This window comes from Diorhabda carinulata, chromosome 1, assembly GCF_026250575.1.
Source record: "Diorhabda carinulata isolate Delta chromosome 1, icDioCari1.1, whole genome shotgun sequence".
In the NCBI taxonomy this organism is placed as follows: Eukaryota; Metazoa; Arthropoda; class Insecta; order Coleoptera; family Chrysomelidae; genus Diorhabda; species Diorhabda carinulata.
In genome coordinates this window covers 5,499,389-5,522,998 of record NC_079460.1, presented here as the reverse complement: position 1 = coordinate 5,522,998, position 23,610 = coordinate 5,499,389, and the positions used below count along the sequence as shown (strand labels likewise).

General features: G+C 31.3%; 1 protein-coding gene across 1 annotated transcript in view; it reads right to left on the bottom strand.

Annotated features, from left to right (window-relative positions):
* Nucleotides 1–21,067, bottom strand: part of LOC130898041 (zinc finger protein hangover) — a 31,064-nt gene extending 9,997 nt beyond the window's left edge. The window contains exons 1-2 of the mRNA XM_057807079.1: nt 21,008–21,067; nt 5,467–5,709 (exon numbers count right to left, since the gene is read on the bottom strand). The gene's annotated coding sequence lies outside the window, so the exon portion shown is untranslated. The remainder of the gene's footprint in view (nt 1–5,466; nt 5,710–21,007) is intronic.
* Between the last annotated feature and the right edge of the window lie 2,543 nt (nt 21,068–23,610).

Here is a 23,610-nt window from a genome sequence, read left to right as displayed (position 1 = left end):
ATTTTTATAGAAAAGTATAAGAAATATTGAAAGCCCAAGAATGTTTTATAGCTCAATTTCCCTTTAAAGTTTTACGTGCAAGTTGAAATATTGGATGAATATTCAAAAATTTCTTTTTGTGTTTTTCTTAATAAAGATAAAATCGATTGAATAACCTATCATAGTATTTGGGTTGCCCAAGACGAATATAATCGTCTTTTCGTTTGGCTTGCTTTCCTTCAGATTAATGACAAAAGACAGATGAATATTCAAGTCGCATCGCTCATAATCTAATATAAAACCTTTAACAGAATGGATTTCAATCAACAAAAAAACTAGAAAAAAACATAGCATCACAGTAAACATGTTAGAACGAAAAAAGCAGTTGCAGTGTTGTTGAGCAAATTGTACAATGGAAGATTTCAACAAGTTGAACGAGCGTATTAGCAGATTATAACCTGACATATAATCCTCGAAAGGCTTAGCAAATGGTCTGCAACATCTGCAAAGACCTGACAATATATAATGAAAAAGTAGATGTCTCTTATTCTCAAAAACAGTGTCTTCATTAGTCATTTAAGAAATAAAATCAACTGTGGAATTATAATGGGACATTGTAAAGAAATAATATTTGCAACAGTGGAATTTCAAGCAACCAAAACAAACAGAGAAATTATTTAAAATTTTTCAAATCTGCAATCAAAAATTATTATGTAAATAGCAATTCTATTTTTGCGTATTCATAACGTTTACATTACTACTGTTATCATGTGGAAGACTTATGAATTACTCAGCTTAGAGCGGTATCATTAACCTATCCCGGATACAAAGTATCAAAAGGATTAGTTTTAGTTTACATGATAAACTGAGTAATATGTGGCAATTATTCAATATGACAGCCTTCTGGATGTCGTCGAAGGTAATTGTTGGTAATCCCAGTTTGGCGATACTATCGAGCAGGCTCTTAGGGACGACTCCGGTTGCAGAAATAATAATTTCTGCAGCTGGTACTTGTAGTACGGTGTATAAGTTCTAAGGAGACCGAACTTGTTGGCCAGTTTCTGGGATAATGTTGCACTCTGGATTATGCCAGTGCAGCTTGTTCAGTCAGTAGTAGCTAACACACTACAAGCAGATGTTATATGTTGAATTGTCTCTGATGTTTGTTAAAACTTTCTGAATTAGTCGGATTGAGTGTTCGGATCCTTAATAGCATTTTTCTTGTAGTTATTAGTGTTAATAGCTTGATATTGGATAGCCATCATGAAACCCTCGGCCTCTGGGAAGAGGTTTCCGCTGTTAAGTCACCTGTTATTTATTATTATTATTATTATTATTTTTATTATAAATATTGTTAAAATGACTTCTATAGCTGGAACGAACGAGTGACTTAGCTTAATAATTGATTAATTATGTTCAACGGAGCTTCTTAATTGATATATTTTTATCCACAAATTAGATAGAAGACTAAGATTTTCAATTATCCTCTATCTACAAAAACCCAATTTTATATAAAATGGTGAGGTCATTGATTGTGAGCAAGTGGTAAATAAATATTGCAAAGAAGAATGATTCATTCAGTTTCCCTAATTTTGAAATCGCCCTTCTCGTATTGCCAGTTTCCCAAGAAATAGCAGAAACTTCGTATGAAGGGGAGAGAATTCCGTACACGCGCATTATTACATATTTTTTAGAAAAATCGATACAGCATTTCGTTAATGACATTTTGAGAATTTCTGCTTGAATATACATACGAAAATCTACAGGGTGTTTTGCAAGCATTCGTTACAATATATTTGATAGCTGACATTTAAACTGATGCATTTTTAAATATATAATGTAACCTGATACAGCAGCGTCCGAAATAAATGCAAATGTTTATCAGCGTTACGTAGTCAACTAAAGCTTGTTGATGCATATATTTCAAAGGGGTCTCATCATAATTTCAAAATATTAACAAGATATATGTTTTTCCATAAAGTTCGACATGAGAAAGGTACTATTGAATTCAGTCCACACGTTATTATTATACCTAAGTGAAAAAGGTGATTTAGAACTATAGAAAGACTAGTCTATAAATTGATTCGATCAAAGAAAAGATATAATATTACAAATAATATGTAGTACGTAATAAAAAGGTTGGTGGAAGTGTTGGTGATAAAATAAAATCCTGTAAATAGTAATATGAACGTTATTGTTGAAAGTACTCAATTTTGTAGTTACATTGAGGTGATTTTTTAAATAATATTTTAAATTACTTATTTCTAATTTAAATAATATTGTATCTATCAAGAAAGAGCCACATGAAGGATTTTCTGCATATTGATATCACTTATTCCCTGGATTCGACTTGGTATTGTTATATTATTTCATTTCTTGATTCTGCTTATCTATCATTTCTTTTTTTTTGTCATTGTCATTCTAATACTGGTGTTTCTTATGATGGCATTCCCAACATCATTTACTTCTATGTTATGTTTGTTTTCTCACGTTTTCAAGCGTATAGTATTAGCTGTCTAATGTTTAATGGTAAATAGTTGGAGTATATTTTTGTTTTGTCCACCTTTACATTATTTAGAATTTCTTGCTCTTTCAAATTTGTTTTTCTTTCTAAAATTCTGACATTGATTACGCTTTTCGACTCCTTGGAGAAGCGAATTTCATATTTTTAATATAGACCACACACAGTTTTTTATTCTTGTCCATTTGACATTTTTCTTAGTCCCACATTTATGTTATACAAAATATATTTGTTTACGAAGCCGAATAGTAAGGTTGTTAGTTATTGCAAGTTTGCCAACTGGTGTTGCGGTTCTTGTTTGTCTTTACTGAAAGTATTTCATACTCAATTATGAAATTATCTCAACAATTGGCTGATCTATTGATAAAGATCTACTTAATTCTTTTCAATTTAACATCCTGGTTCTCAAAGACACATTGTAGTTAATGAAAACTTAATTAGTTCGGCCTTGTGAACGTATAGTTACCATAAGGCCTATCAATCAGGAATAATTTTGTATTCAATTTGAGCTTTTCATATGAATATATTTTCTGCCATATTGTTAAAAAGTTCCTCTTTCTTATTACGAAATTGAGCAATTTTGAATGAAGATATAGTATTTATCCAAATACAAAAAATAATGAAAGGAAATTTTATTCATAATAATACATATTTTGAAATCTACTCTCTATCATATCAAACAGGTGCCTCGAAAAAATATTTCGAATTTTGAAAGATGACGAAGAAATGTAATTGATCTTTTTTCCCTATAAATATATATAATAAATTAAATGAAATTTAAATAGAAAAATCTCTTCATTGATTACTGACACCAAAGGAAGAAAATGTGAAGTAAATCAGGCGTCAAAATTTAATCAAAAATTTTACTGAATTTTCAATAAGAATCATTTAATTCATTTTAAGAAATTTATTGAATATTTTTTATAATAAAACAATATCTGATATTCGAACAATATGAATATACACATAGAGAAAATTAAAAACGTACCCAATTTCAACACATAACAGATACACTAACATAAATTCAAAGACGAAACTTTTCAGAATCAATAAACACCCGAATTAAAAAAAAAATAAAATATTTACAATATATTGATACTTCGTACCCAACTAACACATGACTACATGTGAGGGTACGAGAGATTCCACGAGACTCTACCCCCTCTATGCTCTGCGTCAGTGAAATTTATCCCTCCTATACTATCACCAGAAACCACCACTACCACCCACCCCTAATAAAGGGCGTCATTAATAACTTTTTCTGGATGTGACATCTATTTAAAATTTTTATCGTAGTCTCTCTAATAAATGTATGAAATTATAATTATAGAAATAGCATTTTATTGTTATGTCTCAATTTGGGAATGTTACAAAGTAAAAAATTTGGAGGAGGCCTATGTCCAGCAGCGGACGAGATAAGGCTGAATGATGATGATGATGATGATGATGATGCCAAAGAAAAAAAAGAATATTGTATTGTTACATATTCATATAATCACTACTGTATCTACCTCTTCTTTGTTCTCAAAATATTTTATTTATGAATTTTTTTTTTAAATTTTAATTGTCTTCTAATCATGAATTGTTAATTTTTCTTTTGTCACTTCTTATATAATTCTCACATATTCAATTTTCTTATTATTATTGAAGTGGTTTCTTATTTTATAATTCACTACTTCGCATTCCGTTTCCCTTGTTATCAGTGCATTAACGTGACGTAAGTTGTGCAGGTCAGTATCTGGATTCCAGACAAATCAGTTTAAATAAGATGTAGACAAGATTAATTATGATTCATATTTTATTAAATTAACAGGTTTGAGATAAGTAAGTGAATCATTATTATAGAAAGATACCAAAATGATTTTATTTACGCTTATTGTAAGCTAAAAACATCCAACTTCAAAATAAGCTAATCTCACAATATGTATATTGTGTGGTTTTAAATATTTACAAGTTTCAAACAATTTAACGCCTCTAGTTATTGTACTGGGGAGTAAATGATTTCTTTGTTTGGAATGCGAACCTTTCGAAATGGCGTTGTGATGTCACCACTAATAACTTACTGCATTTTAATCATTTAGTTTAGGTATCATCTCACTTTAGAATTGATTTAATAATAAAGTAGACACATCAGCATAATAAGTATATTTATCGATAAATACTGCGTTAACAACGTTATAATGCCACAAGTAGAAAGCTCCAAAATATTCTAAGCTTGCAAAGCATTTCGAAATACTATCATTTTCAAATCTTCTGATGATATTGCTATGACATTTTAGTATTGAACATTTTGAAATACTGAACACATTGCTTACACTACTACTACACCAATACTCACAATTAGACTGTCTGACTGTCTGAATGTAAGCAGCTTACCTTCAGTCTCTGAAGACGATAACATGATAATCGAAACGCGCGTCAGACAGTATAATTGTAATGGTAGTTAAAACAATGTGTTCAGTATGATTATCATTCAGTTCCATAACTGTTTATAATAATTTCTGGATTGTGTTAGATACTGCAATATTTTAGTACTTTCATATGAAGACTTTTACTTAGCAAAAAAAAAACAAAATGAGATTATGTTTAGATCAATTACTGCATACACACTTCGCCATAAAAAAAATCTTCGATATTAGGCAGTTAGTGTGAATAGTATATAGAATAGTCACTGGAAATATAACTTAGTCATCGCAAAAGCGGAATATATATTTTTAGTATCATTATTATTTATTGTCAGTAGAGTGACAGACATTAAAAGAGAAATGCCAATCAAATTATTGTTGTGGATGTTGTAAAGGGCACAGAATATTGTTCGAAAAATTCTCTTCAAATTATTTCACTGCCATCCTGTGATTTAATCCAATAACTGGAATATTGATAGAAATATAGCAATGAAACTGGTAAATTTCGATGCAATATTTCATGATAATCGTACCGGATGTCCAAATATTGATTCAACTCACCGCAGCTGACTTTCGCTTCTAAATCTGGTAATAGTTTGTGTTACTTTAGTGCTCATCTGTATTCTTGAAGAAAACTTCTGGATGAGAGAGCGAAACGTCAATCTTCAGAACTGATTTTCAAGTTGATGTTAGATATAAATTTTAGACCAGTTAAATCTTCTAGTTCATGAGAAAAACGATTTTTTGTTACCTCGCAGATGATGAAACAGGCGTAAATTCGTTACATTATATATGCCCCTGTTCCTAAAACAAAATCAAACTTTGTTTCTTTTTATTTATTACATATGTCTACAATTTGTTGCCGAAAATACAATCAAATTCAATGGAAATCTCTAATTTGCTCTTAAATTTAGACTAAAACCGAAGTAATTTTCATATTAATATCGACACATGGCCCTCAGATTCCTAATGAAGACAAAGTTAAACTAAGACAAAAAAAATACTAGACAATTATAGACAAGAATTGTTTAGGCTGATAAACTACAATTTCTTTACAGGCTTTTACATAGCGTTGTCTTATATTGAAATATTAAATCTTATGAACTGAAAGATGAGAATAATGATTCAAATTGACAAAACCTTTCTTAAGATTTGTTGTATAGACCTACCCTTAACCATCTACTATCACTATCAACCCTCGCTGAGCTTCAGTTTAACCTGATTAATGTATACATGAAATAGTATAGATACACTAGAGGTAGGGATGAAAGAGTAGCTTGCTCTGAAGATTCCATAAAGATATTGGCGATTTTAGGAAAAGAGAGGGGCCCCTTTTATGGGTACCTTAAATCACTGTCTATGAAGATCACCTAAACTTATAGTTATCTTTAGCTACGCATCAAATCTAAAGCATTTATTCGACTTAAACTAAATTCAGTTTAGAGAATTCAGAGTAATACGTAACTTTGGCAGCTGTTGTTCGGAAGAGTACGGAAAACTTTCCATTTTATACAATTTTAAACAGGAGAGGAATATAATATTAATTTTAAGCTGTAATGGCTGACTAGAACCATAAGAGAATGCAAATAATAAGAATTTAGATATAATTATAGACAGCAGTGACATATGAAAGAGTATGTGTATTATACACAGTACAGACTGTAATTTGATTATAAACAAGAATCTAAATTTTGCGTACAAACCAAACTGACCTACATTTGACACGATGCAATGAACCAAGGAGGGCTTGGATATTAAAATCTTGTGTACCTATTTCGATTACAGATAATTTTTTTGTCATTCGTAAAAAAGGATTCAGTAAAATTGTTGAGGAATTCCTTTTGATGAAGTGTTTCCTAGTCTTTAGGTTTCTAGGTAGAAAAATATGTTGTAGTTAGCATACACTAGCGCAAAAATGAAGATACTAATAATTATAGTAAATATTTCCACTGCAAAAGATGACGTGCTTGCTGTCCATTGAGCAAACGCAGTGCTGAAAATTCCAAATTGTTTTTTCAAATTGCTGGGAAACTTGTATTCATTCTTTTGGTAACAGATAACTGAGAACTAGAATAGTTTCAGTGATTGTTAATAAAACTAACCAAAAAATCTGCGAACGAGATGAAGAACATTTTTTGTATCGTTAAATATAATTTACTGGAACACATGATGATCTGGATTGACCAAAATGGAAGTCAGTAATCTTGAGATAATTTGCTCTAAACCAAAGAAAGAGAAGTGGAATGAAACATGTGAATCAACTGGTATTTAGATGTTTTCTCTGTTAAATTAAGCTGCGATAATTCAGAAACGTAAAAAGGCGTAGAGAACAAGATTTCAAAATTGGAAAAGCTTTTACATTCACACACATGAATATTCAAATCAGTGTGTCTGTTGGACATTAAGTTAAAAATATACCAAGTGGCAAATAATAATGCTATTCGAGCTCCATTAATATCCTTCACAAATTCCTCTAATATTGAATCTATGAAAATCTATTACATCGACCTATTTGCAAGACAAAGTTGGATGATTTCCATTGGCAAAAAAATATTATTATGGAGAATAATCCGTTTATTTCTTAACGCAAATTTATTTATCGCTTTTCAATCAGAGTAATAAACTTTAATTGTCACCGTTTAATGAAACGTTTCTCGATAGAAGTCTTCCAGTCAAATTATTTTTATAGAAATAAATGATATTTTTCAAATATACGTAAAGGGTTATCTCAACATACATACCTTTACACAATTTCTTTCATGAAGCATTTCCATTATAGTCTGACAAAGTTCAGAAAAAAGGTTTTTCGCACTACGGAAGAAATTGTGTACTGTGGTATAAGCTGTCAAAAAAACTTATAATCAAGATTAAAGATTTTAGGTAGTATTGATTTTTTGTAGTTTGCACCAACAATTTTTGGTGATAAAAACGAAACACATATTTGAATGTAGTTCATATCATTATGGTAAAATTTCAAAATGATGATAATTTATCACTAGCTCGCGTGTTATCTATTACGTAAGAAATCAGTTTACCACCAAAGTCGACTTCTATGTTTTCGCTTTTTCTCATTTTTATTGAATGATACATAATAATAAATAGTCACTCTTGTCGTCCATCATTAATCTACATCTACGAAAAAACGATCAGCCAATGTATCGAAAATATAAATACCCTAGATTAACGCCTTATGGAAAACTAACAACTAACTTTAAGAAATCAGTCTACACAAAATGGTAATAGTCAACTGTTTGTAAATGAACGCAAACTATTCTTAAGAGAGCAGTGTTAATTCCAATTGTTGAAGCACAATAATGTCTTCAGTGATTATGTCATCAGAATTCTTTGGTATCTCCAATGACTAATCATTATTTCGGTTATAAAAGAATGCTTAGTCTAACCAAATAGTAGATATTCCATCATTGATCCTAGGTTTGCCTTGGTAATAGTCTAATATAATCGACGAATTATTTTCACTTTATATATGAGTGATATGTCTAAATATAGTTTAGAATTATTTTCTATTCTATTTAAAGCTCAAGAATTTGAAATGCGAATCCATGAGTGTAGTCCTTCATAAAATCTTCCAAAAACTATGCTAACTATAATTCTCCTACAAGATGTGCAAATATCAACTGTGATAGTACACTTACTACCTTATTAGTGGATAATTTGGAAATTTGTGCCACGTAAACAATTATATAGTTCTAAAACTTTCATAAAAAAAATATTCCACTATTTTATTTTAGAAAAAATTATCGCTATCGGTATTAATCCAAATTTTCTTGTCTTCTTGTCATGCGTTGAAATAAATTTAATTTCGTTTTGTAAAGACTGCCGAGTTGATATAAATTCAAAAATTCAAAATTACTTGACCTAAAATGGTACAAATAAGTAAAAAGTGAAACTGTTTACTACTAACGTAAACCACAACATATGTTGTTACACTTAGTGCAAAGTGTGAGAGCAAGAAGAAATAATTTCTTGACCTTAATTTTTTTGACCATATAAATTTTCTCTTTTGATTTTTCATTCAGTAGGTATTTTCATTTATTATAAGTTTGTGTATTTAATGTAACAATATGCCTTAAGTTGGAGGACGTCAAATTCACCATATTGGCGATTTTGAAATGGGTAAATTAGTGACCTACATTGGGTCACTTGGTTATTGAAGAGGGCGTAAGACAATGTTATTGTGACTGTTGGTGTAGTAGTAGTAGCGGAGGAACCCTAAACCACATTTTTGATTGATCACGGTTTTATTGATATATCCCATTAAAATAGTTTATATTTATAAAAGTGTCGTGGAAGAGTAATCAGATAACTGTAAAGAAAGTATCTTCTGATATTTAACTCCAAACCAACAAGTGTTTAGAATCATTATACTCATACCTGTATATACCTCCACAACGGACGATAACCAACAGACGACTCGTCAGGAGATATATTATTCATTTACAAAATTGCAAGTGAACACACTATTGGTTAAATAATCCAACATCTATCGACGCAGAAGAAGGTAAAAATTAAAGCAAAACACGGAATTTTTGTACATTTGCTCGATGGTTTTAGACTGCTGGAGAAAAATACGGATCAATTTATTTCTCAGATAATAGAATGACCATTATCTCACTGAATTTTTAATTTAAGAAAATATGATGAACCAAAGATAAGTCAAATGAATGTTTGCTAAATATCTCAACTGTATGAGTATCGCAGCCTGGATCATGGAAATAATTGCCGAAACAATAAACGATCCCCAGAAATATCTTTGGCCACCGGGATATTTTGAGCAAAACACACGTTTTGCAAGTATGTTCGAGCATCGAAGTGGTATGAATGAATCTCTTTAAAAATAGACAAAGTACAAACCAATCAGATAACTATAAACGTGAAGAATACGAGGAAATTCAGATTACAGAGACAATCACATTTACAGAAAACACAAATTCATCTATTTAAAAAAATACTGATATCAATGTGCGTTTCAGTTCTTTTAATTATATGGTACCACCTTTTGTGGGTTTCGTGATTAATTTTTTCATTGATTCTTCTTTGAAGGATTGACAATTTATTGGATAATTCGATTATCAACAAGTATCGAGATTTATAATTTAGTTCCATAGCTAAAATAGTTAGTTAGTAATAGCCGTATTATGAATATGTTAATGTTACTGTGAGGGTTATATTCAATTACATATTACGATCAAAATTGAATTTATTAATTCATTGATAAACCACAACGTCAGGATAAATGTACGTAATTACTAAATGTATATTCTGTGTACGTCAATTTTGTTATTACGGGTAATTGAAGTGTCAATACACATAAATTCCAATAAGCGGTCAAATTATGGATCAGAGTATAATTTTCGGAAAAATCAGTAATTTATTGTTTGAGAATTACAATTATTATCATAATTATATTAAAAGTGAAAATTATAATTCATAGAAAACTATCACAACAATATTTAAATTTGAAATAGTGGTGTAAAAAAATTAAGTAAACAATAGAAAGATTATGGCGATTTTTTCTGGCCATAGATTTATAAGTCACCTTATGGAATCTCACAGGATTCCTAGGTAAATGAAGAATACACTGACTGACTGACCTTAAGAAGATTAAATTTGGTCGCCAGTAGCTTTATGTTACTGAGAAAAGTATTGTCTGTACTTTTCTATATGTTGATACTACTCTATATCTTCTTATCATAATTCTTTCAAAAAATGTGAACCTTATTTCTTGAACTATTACTAATTATTTACTTCGTGCGTGGAAGTATGAAAAATAAAAATTTTCGCGATCTTTATTCAAATGAAATTTCACCTCAAACGTCACTCAATACCGATTATGAAGTTACCTGAGTATGTTCAAGGATAAACCAATAAAAAACGGTGACTTATGGAAAAAAATCAACCAAATTTAGAGCACGTTAGATTTATTGTAATTCCATGGAATTGTAATTTTGAAACAGCTGGAAATAGTAATTATTCAGTTGGCGTATATTTAACAAAGTGTAGATCTCCAATGGATCAATACATCCCATAGATATATTATCTAAAGAGGATAGAAGAGAATAGAAGTTGTAGGGTCTATACTATTCTTTTAAAACATAGTTTTCTAAACATATCAAAGGAATGAACATCCATTATACTAATAATAATGAAGATCCAAAATTTCCATTTTTTTATTACTGTTAGAACAGTTTTTATTTGTTTGCCGGTTTTCACAATATTCACTTCATTTGTACCTAATGTTACCAAATATTATTTTAAATAATTTTATCGTCAACTCTATATAATATTTACCAACCATCATTTTTATCCAATACTGAGAATATGTATACTTATTACTCTCAAAATTATATTGCTTGTTCGCTCACCCCATTATTTTCAAGAGTAAATACAGGTGGTTCCGTTACAAATTATATTTATCTGCATTATTAAATATTACTCGAGGTAAAAATCAATAAATGCGTACGGGTTTCAATTTCGATTACCATTATCTTTATTTACTGCCTTTCCCGTTGAAATTTATTTAAATATAAAATTATTTCTGTTGATTACTGATAAAATTAACAAATCAATAAAATAGAGGGTCGATAAAAGATAACAAATACTGTTTCAATTAAAATTTAGGTAAAAACCAATGAATGATATGAGAAGATGTGGAATTTTCAATACAGCAAATGATACAGGGAATGAAATTATTATTTTATTCTATGTAGTCTTCAACTTCAATCACATCAGAAAAAATTAATATCGGTCTTCAAATGACAATACAAATATTTATTTAAATTATATAGATGACGTTTACACCTTGCCTCTTTACCTAGCAGATGCTTTCTTTTCTTTAGGGATTATCGTGCAGTTTAAAGACATTTGAGGGTTATTGTGTCTTGTTTATTTTTCAATAATTAGATATTCGACTCTTGCAATTTGGGCATTGTTCGCTTTTTGAGTTTTGGAAGGGTAATGACACAAAAAATGCGACTAAAAACATTTGCGATGTTTATCCAAGTGCTTCGACATTCGTGAAGTCCAACTAAGCTTTTCAAACTTATGATGCGGTCATTTGGATCTGTTTGACTCTCAGCTATCAGGAAGACCATCCAAAGAGGACAAAGGCAACCGATCCATCATATGCAACTTATTGCTTCATCGGTATCACATGCAGCCTTTTTTCGATCATTTCATCACTGAATAATACAAAAAATAACTCCTATGTGATAATCAAAAACGCAAAACACAGTGATACTCTTTAATGAATCACCACGAAGTACTGCGAAGCCGGGTTAACATTCCAGAAAGGAGCTTCTGTGTGTTTAGTGGAATGTACGTGCATTTTAAAGTCTGAAACCTGAAGAAACAGATAATGTAGATAGCTGTAATCGAAAAGTAACCTGATCTGATTGTGCAAGACGAACCTTAACGAATTGGGGTGGGAGGTAACCATCAACTATTTTCATAAAATGATGAAGAAATGTTCGTCAATTGTTTAGTACATCATTTGCTGAGTAACGAAGTAAATTAGAATTAATACTAAGAATAACTTTCCTAGATAGTGACAATTTGCAAAAATGTATGATCTTGTATTAATTCCGAACTTTGTAAACTCGTCGCCAAAGTTACCTGTTCCACTAATCCGACAAGTAAATTGGTCGCCGGAATTTAAAGCTTCATTTAATCCCTATAGGTAAATTTGTCGCTGGGTTTTTATATTGGAACCAAAAAGGAAAACAAATGGTAGGTGCACTTTGACTAATTTATTATTAAAAAGCAACATTTATATAACAATACCTAAGCATTAAATATACTAAGAATATTATGGCAGTTTCAACAGTAAATACGTACGAAAAATTTTGTAAGAACTATCTATAAATGTATATTATACGCAGTTTTGGAAAGACATTTCATATACCGGGTGTCCCAATAAGAATGGCTCTCGGCTATATCTCGGGAACCGTTTATAGTACAGCTGCGGGAAAAAATAATTTATAACAAATGTAACCTCGAGAAAAACCTGGAAATTATTTACAGAGTTGTAGGTCCACCTCCAGAGGGCGTAATTGAATACCAAAAATTATAAAATGAACAATTTACAAATTTTGCCCAATTGAGATACAGTTAAACTATGATTATCGTATTCTTCAAGATATTCAGCGTATATTTGATTGCAAGTTTTAGTCTATCTCTTCAAATAAGAGGTGGGGGTAAGCGGGAACTTTATTATGAAAAATCGCCTGTTAGTCCAGTTCTACTTAACCTATCTATGCAAACTTAGTCTTTTTGACGAGAGCTCCTTTCTACCAATGTAAGAGTTATAATTTCGAAACAACCTAATGAGTAACGAATAAGCTAGAGGGCGCTAGTTATTTATTTTTTTTGAATCTAGCTATCCTTGAAAAATAGAAATAGAACAAGGAAAGACAATTTTGAGGAGTCAAAAAATGTTGAAATCCGTTCAGTCAAACCGGAGTAATTTATGTTTAAAGGAAAATGCTCAAAATTTACACATTTTTTAAGATATCTCGTAATACGAAAAAGATATCGACATGCGGTTTTCGCTATTCTGTTGCTAATTTTACCTACTTTTATATTCCTTAATTAAAACTGCATGTTTCCATTCACCATTTTTCAAGGATAGCTAGATTTAAAAAAATAAATAGATAACGCCCTCTAGCGTATACGTTACTCATTAGGTTGTTTCGAAATTATAACTCTTACATTGGTAGAAAGGAGCTCTCTTCAAAAAGACTAAGTTTGCATAGATGAGTTAAGTAGAACAGGCGTTTTTTCATAATAAAGTTCTCGCTTCCCCCCACTTCTTATTTGAAGAGATAGACTAAAACTTGTACAATCAAATATACGTTGAATTTCTTGAATAATACGATAATCATAGTTTAAATGTATCTTAGTTAGGCAGAATTTGTGAATTATTCATTTTATAATTTTTAGTATTCAATTACGCCCTCTGGAGGTGGACCTACAACTCTGTAAATAATTTCCAGGTTTTTCTCGAGGTCACATTTGTTATAAATTATTTTTTCGCGCAGTTGTACTATAAACGGTTCCAGAGATATGGCCGAGAGTCATTATTATTGGGACACCCGGTACATTATAAATAGAAATGAACTGAAACAATATAATTTATAAATAATGCACTCTTTATTGACTAGGTTATTATTTGGAAGGAACATCTTTTAGTATTTATGCATATAATAGGACACACTATAGATACAAAAACACATTTTTAGTACGTTTCGGGTTTCGCCGTATGCGCTGATGAGAACTCTTTTATGTTCTTAGGAATTGGACCTGGAAGGATTTTACGGCGACTATTATAGATACTTCTTCCTATTGCAGCCAAAATAATTAGTTGTTGCTGAAGCTCAACAAATAATTTTTGAAGGCCTCTCACTGCTATCTCCCCTTGCCTTCCTCATGCAATCACTCCGGATGCTCCGTGATTGTGCGCATATTCTCTCGTGGATATCCTCTTATTCGTATTTCTCAACTTTCCAAGATCCTGTCTTTGGAAAATGTCAAATTTTTGCAAACAATTAAACTTCTCCCACTTTCACTTCCAATAACTGACACCAACATTTTTCACTATGTTTCACTTCGCTAGAAGATAGAAACAGCAATGAATAAAAGCAAATTGACAAGAAATTGTTAATTTCACATTTGAGGTATATTTGCCCCATAACCATTAACCTATTGTTCCTTACTTGCAGATGCAGGTAAGGAGCCAACGAATTTACCTTGGCGATTAATTTACACGCCAACAATTCATCGTATTTTGTGAAAAAGTATTTACACAGAAAACCATTTATTGTTTATGGCAGGAGTTCATTAATTAGTACATTAATAAGCTAATATTTGCCAATGAAACAAAAACTAACCAATCTGTACCGAAATGAAAGTATAATACTGAATTAACTATATCACTACCTCTATGTCAACACTATGAATATCACCAAAGGTTCCAAAAATTCCAACTTTGAGAAAGCAGCGGAATGAAAATGGAAATTGAGGAAAATAAATGCTATGCCAAAGCATGGTGACGATGTTATGGCGATATATGTCGACAATTTGTACCATTACACATATGTAGGAAAAATAGGAAGAAAATTTGTTACTAATAATTATTAGATATCAGATTCGAAGTTATTCGTCATTTTGAATGTAATTGTGAATTTGTGGTTGATATTAAGAAGTTAATGATGTTATTGAACGTCAAACACAAAATTGATTAATGTTGAGAGCCAGAGCATAAATATTCCATTTAATAAAGTTTTATTGCAGACCTGCAATCATAAACTCAATAAACGAAATCATTTGCTCTTTGACATAATCATGCACTTTATTATCTGTATACAGAGTGTACCAATCTTACGACGAACTTATATAGGTAGGATATAGGATATTTTAAGAGATATCACAGAGAAATTAGAAAAGATGGTTTTTAACGTCCATATTTTGAAATTTCCACGAACTGTAGAGAGTATTGTATTGTTTTTTCAAATGGGACCTCCTGTATATCATACCGAATTTGGATCTCGCTCATTTCTTTAAAGCTTTTAATATAAAGTTTAGTCACGTTATTTTCTTTAACTTTTGTGAATACATAAATAAAATAAAATATTTTACCTAACAGGTCCATATTTTGCAAATCTCCATATTCCATTTAATCGTAATCTCTTTTGTTTACAGGCTCAACCGAAACTCGAATCTTTCTTCCTTCAAATAGAACTTTATTGTTTGTAAACCATAGTTAATATTAATATATTACATTTTTTCAGTAAATTTTTCACATACACTCCGGCGTGTATAGTCGTTTATTTTATTTCTTGAAATCAGCTGTAATTGTTGCCTTTAATTTCAGCAGTTACCATGCTTCTGCTACGACTTTGTATTTGATGCCAGTGAACAATTTTAGTTACACTCACCCAAAAGCCAAATCAAACCCATTAATTATCTTTTGAGCAGGCTATTTTTAAGAATTAAAATATATAAACGATAGATATCTGACATTTGTCTAATTTTGTCAATACCTGTATTAGGTAATTATGGTTTAAAATAACACAAATTGAAGTTGCATAACCAACGATTCTATTGGTGCTTTAACATACCGAGTGTTCTATTTGAAAGAAGAAATAAAATAAAACGTTAGAGTTTCCGTCCACACCGTATATAAAAGAGAAAATGATTACAATTCAATCGAATACGTAAAATAATATTTTTCTTCGACGTACAGCGAGCTACAGAGTTGATTTACTACGATTTTCATCCATGCTTTTTGAAGGATTCTGTATAACAAAACCTTATATTGAAAGTTTCAAAGTGTTAGTGATCCAAATTCGGTATAATATGCAGGTTATGTAAAATTCTGTGTAGTTAAGATAAATTCAAAATATAGAACTTTGTTATTCTTTGTTATAACATTCGTTATATCTCTTAAAATCACTCATATACTTTGTTCTGACATTCTTATACTGTTTGTAAAATATGTCGTATCTGAGTTAAAGACAACACCATATTTTTATTATTTGAAGGACTATAGATTTTTATTTTCCATAGACATATTTGGCTTACTACGAGTTAACACGTATGGTCAATCCTTGAAATTTTGATTCGCGTCAAAGATGCCGAAAAATTTCGTCAGAATATTATATGCATAGTCCTTGAAGTGGGGGTCAAAATTCATTAAAATATTGTTCATAAACAGGTTTTTGAGAAATATAGGAAACGTATTTTGACATATCTACACCATATGATCTGCACCTACTGTTCCTTCCAAATTCTATACAGTTTCATTGCAGATATCTAACAATTATTTTACTTCAAAATACCAAAAAAATATTTCTTATTAGGATTTTTAAACCAACACATTAGTGCTATTTTCATTAGACTACCTGTCACATATTTCATCTCTAAGTGAGAAACCAGACAAAAGCTGATGAATAGTTGATAAAATTTGAATAGTTTTCCATGGGAGAGTGCTAATAAAATCATTTTCATCTTATGTTAATCTGCCATCTTTGATCACATAAGCCCTGTAGATGTTATTTGTCCTAAGCTCTCGACAGGATTCTGCTAGTGAAACTATATATTAACTAAATTTGAGCAAGACGTCATTTAGTGTCCGATAAAAGATTGTTCCTTTGATCCGCTGTTGGTTAGGCATAATAAACTGTTTGAGAAGGTGATAATTGCTTGGAAACTGATCTCAGCGCAAAACAGGAAGTACTTAACTTTTTAGATAAAGCGGCGATATGTAACTTCCATTACAAAGAATTGTCTACAACAAGCCATAAGAATTGTACAGATTCAACGATGTCATTGGTGGTGTTATTTAATACAAAAAGCTGCAACGTATTTTTATAAGATAAAACTTCAGTTTTAGAAACGTTGAGACACAGAAAATTAGAATCGCACCATGATTTAAGGGTGATTAGACCGCTAAATATGGTCCTAGGAAGTGCCTTAACATCAGGGCTGTTACAAGAGAAACTAGTATCGTCTGCAAAAGACAGTGGAGTGGGAATATAGCATCATTAGTACAATTGTTTATTAAAAGTCCTGATTGAAAGGTATTTTTTATTAAGAAACTGTATAAATTCAAATTAGCATCAAGGAGATAGGAGTATGTAAACGGGTTATAAGGAGAAGTTATAGAGTTCGTTAAGTTTTTGGCTATATTCGCAAAGTAATTATCAAGATGATCAGGTGAAGTAGAGATTGTGCTCGACGAAAAAGGATTAATTCGTAATAGACCATGTTTCTTTGGCAACATTACAAGAATTCGCAAGTCTTCTATCATAATAAATATCCTTGGTGACTTTTATTATCTTGTGAAAGATTTTTCGGTATAGTTCCAACACTGCCCGAGAATTTATTTAGGTGAGATGAAGATCGCATGGTTTTTGCAGATATACCTAAACCTTTAGTGGACTAAGGTTTATTTTGCTTATTTTCAATACGCCTAAAAGGAAAAAAATTGAACGCCAGACTAATTAGTGTTTTTATGAATATATAGGAAATTCGAAGTCGACATCACCAAAGAAAATGTCCCGGTCAATTGTTTTTTCGAAAAAATACAGCATAATTTGCGGGAAGCATTTTTAATATTAAATTTTACCGAAAATTTTGTTAATACTAGCGTCCATTTACCGCATCCAAATTTTGCGATAGGCTCACTGCATTTTGTGTCATCGGATCCATATGTAAGACGTCATCTTTCTTCGCAATTTTTTTTCCATAATTATATCAGACTTTTCTATCCCCCCAGACATACCAGCTGCTATAGCCTCCCACTAGCCTGTTTTAACAGTTTTGATCTCCTTTAGATAAGTTTTGTCGCATGTTGTTAGTTCACTATTAGGTGAAGTACTTGGAACCAGCGGCGTTAGATTTAATTGTTTTAAAAGTGACATGGCAGTGTCTATTTTGACACCGGGAGGCCACATATTTATGTCCTTGAGCTGTTTAAAATAATTCTTCTTTTGAAGTGCACACTGTCCCTATTTTTTAGCATTGTAAATATTTGGAGGTAACGTTCTTCTTAGTTTCTCTTTCACGTAATGCGCAAACTGATTTGCTGTAGATGGAGGCGGGATATTGGACACTACCACATAATTCCAATCCTCCTTTTTAGGGTTTATATAAGAAAGAGATCAAAATAATTTCTAGAGATGTAATAACGACTGTATTTTCATTATTTGTATGATTTGTCTGCGCTGATATTGTATTTTTACTGTTTGAGGTCTATTGCTAATCATGATAGTCCAGAAAACTAGTTACTAAATTATAAATGTCTTGCTGGATTTCCCTAATCAATTGGAATAAATATTTCTCTTTATTTTCAGACTTTTTGATATGGAGGCTACGAATATTGTGAATTTGGAGTCATGGTCACTTAAAATATCATATATTTCCGAAATGGTGGGGAAGATATCATTATTCTTTTTTGAGCAGGGATCTAGACCTTCGACATCTTCTAGAAGGATCTGACATTTCTGTAGCTGTGATAGTTTATCGGAAGATAAAATAAGATATATTATTTTTTAGTGTATCTGGAGTTATCACTTCCCAATCCAATTCTTGAATCTTTATTATATATTTTTGTAAGCTGGTAAAAATTTTTATAGAATATAATACTCCCGCGTACGTCTATTTCGGACTAAGCGAGAGCAATCGACACGGACAAGCACTCTGATGCAGCACAATAGTAGGAATTTGCCTTCTTAACCTTATTCCGTCATAGTTCAATCTATAGATACCAAGTGTTGAAAATTCTACTAGGATGCCGTACTTAATTTGAAGGTGACTTTTAAAAATTGCAAATTGGCAACGATAACAAGTTTTGTCATTTGAATATCTTGAAGTGAGAATTAAAAACAAAGGATGAATCGAGGAAGCAATTAAGATACCGCGACAACCTAAATAATACGGTAAAAATAATAATATCAGTACATGGTACTGGTAAATCGTGATCGCAATTTAATACGAAGTAACATTCCACATGAGAATAGACTTGTTGGGCTACTAAAAAATGATAGATATGTTCAATGTATCAGCATTACCCTTAAACGGTAACTTTCACTTAAAAGCTATGAAGTCATCTTTATAAGATACAATAGTCCAGGTTTATAAAACTGTAGAGAGGAATGAAAAGTAGCAAATGACATATAATAAGATATACAATATTTTTTACACGTATATTAAAGAAAAACTCTCAGTCCAATGATAAAACACAGTAATATTTTTCAGAATAATAGGATAAAATCGAGTCATCACTTGTGTCTTTTGATCATTATTAAGTTTCCAGTAATATTAATTTTTTAAACTTTATGCAAGTTCTCTTCTACGGCAAATTATTTTTTATTCGACAATTGCCAGCTCTGAAGATATAACGAACGCCACTATTAAAAAATTCTTATGGAGAAGTATTTAACTATATTATTGACGATATGGTTAAATCAATTATAAAAAAAATCATCATTCTAAAAAAACTACTTACTATTATATATTTTCTAAATCTATCTGCAATTTATACTGAGCAGAAAAATGTAAGGATTCATGTAAAACTGTATTAAAGTAAAATGAAATTAATTAAAGCGATTTTCACAAAATAACCACTGGTAATTGTATAATTTGCTAGTGCAAAAAAATTATTTGAAGCGTATTGTGCGACAAAACACAGTTGTTAATTAATATGGAGAGTAAAATAACCAACATAAAATATGTATAATATCAAAAGCTACATTTAGAAAATAGTAAGTTTAAAATTGTATGAGACGAAGTATTGATCATGAGATACAGCTACGTTTAGAAATCATAATGATGAATGGATAACGTAACGGACAGCACAAATGAGAAAGTGGGGTGAGCTGATGAGTATGTGTATATTATGTGCGTTAGATGCGTGTATAAGCATGGCCACCACGATCAATAATGCTCCCACGCTCAAGACCAGTGGTCAGAAAACACAAAATGCCCAGTCGCGCAACTTTCATTTTATGCGAGATATGACAGACACGCCTAGCAAAAAAATATATTTCCTTCTTCCTGAACAAAAATTTATCATAATTATCTTCTCTTTTCTTTGTTTATAATGTCTAACCCAAATTTTCCATCGACGAAATGATTACAAGTCAAATTTAACAATTATCTCATCTACGATTCTCAGGCACGAGTATTGTTAATAGATTAAAGTCATTGTCATGTTTTAGATAATAAGCACTTCCATGTAGATAAATAATTTGTGAAGATGGAGAAAAAATACGGGTGAAGTTGTTTGTGTACTAGTTCCACGTGCCATGCAAACGAGTTTCATGCATTTTGACGTATACACATAAGTGTCAGATACATTTAAAAAACACTTTTTATTCTATTGCAACAGTATTAGGTATTAAGTAGATTTGATCAGCCAATTTATCAGAGCATATATAACACATTTTCACGTTTATTCCTCAATATTTTTATTCACATGTACGTTATTATTAGAATAACAAAAGGATAAATACAAGATTACGAGTAAACAGATTTAGTTCATACGATACAATGTACGTTACATGCATTTTGTGGGGAAACTTACCAGAGACAAAAAGTCGAATTTTAGAAATTTGCCATTGCGGGCACCTATACGACACTAGCGCGTTGTACCTACTGATAATTTAAGGGACAGCGTCGAATTTCGACGTCCTGCGCAACTCTCTAAGTTAGACGACCAAAAGCCGGTATTTGTTGAATAAATGCCTACATTTTTCCTGTATTGGAAAATTAATGAACATCATTGTCAAGTGTGGTTTTTTTAGTTATGAATTATTGACCATTTTTTATAGGTCAGCATTTTACACTATAAAATGTAATAAAATTTTATATGGGGCTTGCGGTTTCAGTATCACAAGTTCAATAATTAGTGAAAATTGGTGATAACTGGATAATTTTTATCAAAAAACAAATTTATTTTATTATCCTAATTGGTAAACATTCACACATTTTCAGAATATTTGTCAAAAATATTACATTTTCCATCATGTGTTTTCAATTTAAAACTATTTAATGGAAACTACATGGAGGAATGATGATAAATTTTAATTTATTTAAAGTAGTTATCAAAATGGTTCTCATTATAAAAAGGCTCTTTCAAAAATAGTAAGAGTTACAAAAAAGAAACTCGTCATCCGATTTTGAAAATAGATCGATATTATCGGTATGCAGAGTGTGTCGCATTTAAGTTGCAGAGATCTCCATATCTTCGTATTTTTGAAGTTATTCAACTAAAATTAAAAATTTATATCCGGTTTTCTACGATTTGACCAATCCTCGACGTTTTACTTCGCGTTAGAGAAAAACTTAACCGATCTTGAAAATAGACCTAGACTATAGATATATATATATATATATATATATATATATATATATATATAATGTGTCGCATTTAATATGAATCATCTGAATATTCTCATTATTTGAAGAATTAGGATAGACCTCAATTTTGACAATAATGAAAAACCGAAATTTTAAATTTATATCTGGCCTACGACGATTTACCAAATGGGGTGGTCAATCATCGATGTTTAACATTGCGCTACAGAAAAATTTATTCATTATTATTTAACCTCAACTTCATGACGAAATTCTCATAAATATTTTTCATTTTTATCCATATACGCTATCAAGTTTTTACCAAAATCATCCGTCCTGTTTTCGAGACCAAAGTATTGGTTCTTTGAGCAGTGTAGGATTTTCTAAAAAGCAGGTTGCTAGCCTCACCTTTGAACCCTCCTTCTTTATCCGGGCTTGGGACCGGCAACAGAGCTTTCGGACTACTCGATCCATCCAACGACTCTGTAGGCGGAGTTGTCAACAAAGTCAAAGCAGGATACAGAATGGGTCACCGCTCCCTAAAGGTATTGTTTCATGCAGACGATGGTATTGCCGTAGCAGAAAATGAAGACGACTTACAACGTCTACTATATAAGATAAGAATTTCTGCCGAAAAATTTAATCATTTAACAAGACACAATCAATGGTTATATCAAAAAATCGTATTAGATGCAAATTGGCAGTCGATAGCGGAATAATACAGCAGGTATCAAGATTCAATTACCTGGGAGTGAATATATCTAGTGAAATAAACCTGAAAGAGGAGGCACGAGATATAGTGTGGAGAAACAAAGCGATGAGCTCACAGATCAAGACCTGAATCTATAAAACGTGTGTGACACCTCAAAAACTAGAGCCGAGACATCAACAACAAAAAGAATAATGGGAAACAGAGATGAAAATACTACGAACCATCAAGGGAGTCACCCTCAAGGAGTGATCACATAAGAGAAGAATTGGGCGTACAGGATGCGGTGAGATGGGTCAGAGCACGAAAAAGATTCTGGAGGGATCACATAGAAAGAATGCCAGAATACAGATGGGCAAAATAGTCTAAAACTCAGAGACCGAACACACGCAGACCTGTAGGCAGACCACCAAAGAGGTGGTACGTGTGCTGGAGTTCAGCTTCTCAGGAAGATCCAAGAAGAGGGCCAAACGTACAGAATTGAACAGGACCTGGTCCTATTGAAAGAGGAAGAAGAAGCTATCAAGTTTTTATTTTTAATTTGATAAGTAAGTTTGACAGATTGATAATTTAATAGTGTCATATATTCAACAATTTTAATGAAATATACAAAGGAATGATTATTTTATTCTAATGAAAATCTTTTTTCATAGAATTTTATTATTCAACATAGTTGCTTTCCAGGACGATAAAACGATTACAGCGGTCATACAATGTTAAGATACCATTTTTATAGTACAATTTGTCTTTAGCTTCAAAATACGCTTCAGCTTCAGCGATAACCTCTTCATCTGCATAAAAATTTCTGTCCAGTAAGTTTTCTCTTGAGGTCTGAGAGCAGAAAAAAGACGCCGGTGGCCATATTTGAATACGGTGGATACGGAAGCCATTCGAAGCACAATTCATGCAATTTTATGGGCATGAACCATCCTTCGTAACAAATCGACGCAAAAATTCGAGTTTATTGCGATTGAACGGATCTAAGCACTGCTCAGAATAATAAATTCTTTATTGTTTTTAGTCGATTATGAGCTCGGAATCCACTCTGAACAGAGCTTTCACATACCCAAAAATTCGTTCATGATATGTCCAACACGTTCTTTTGATATCTTATGGTCTCA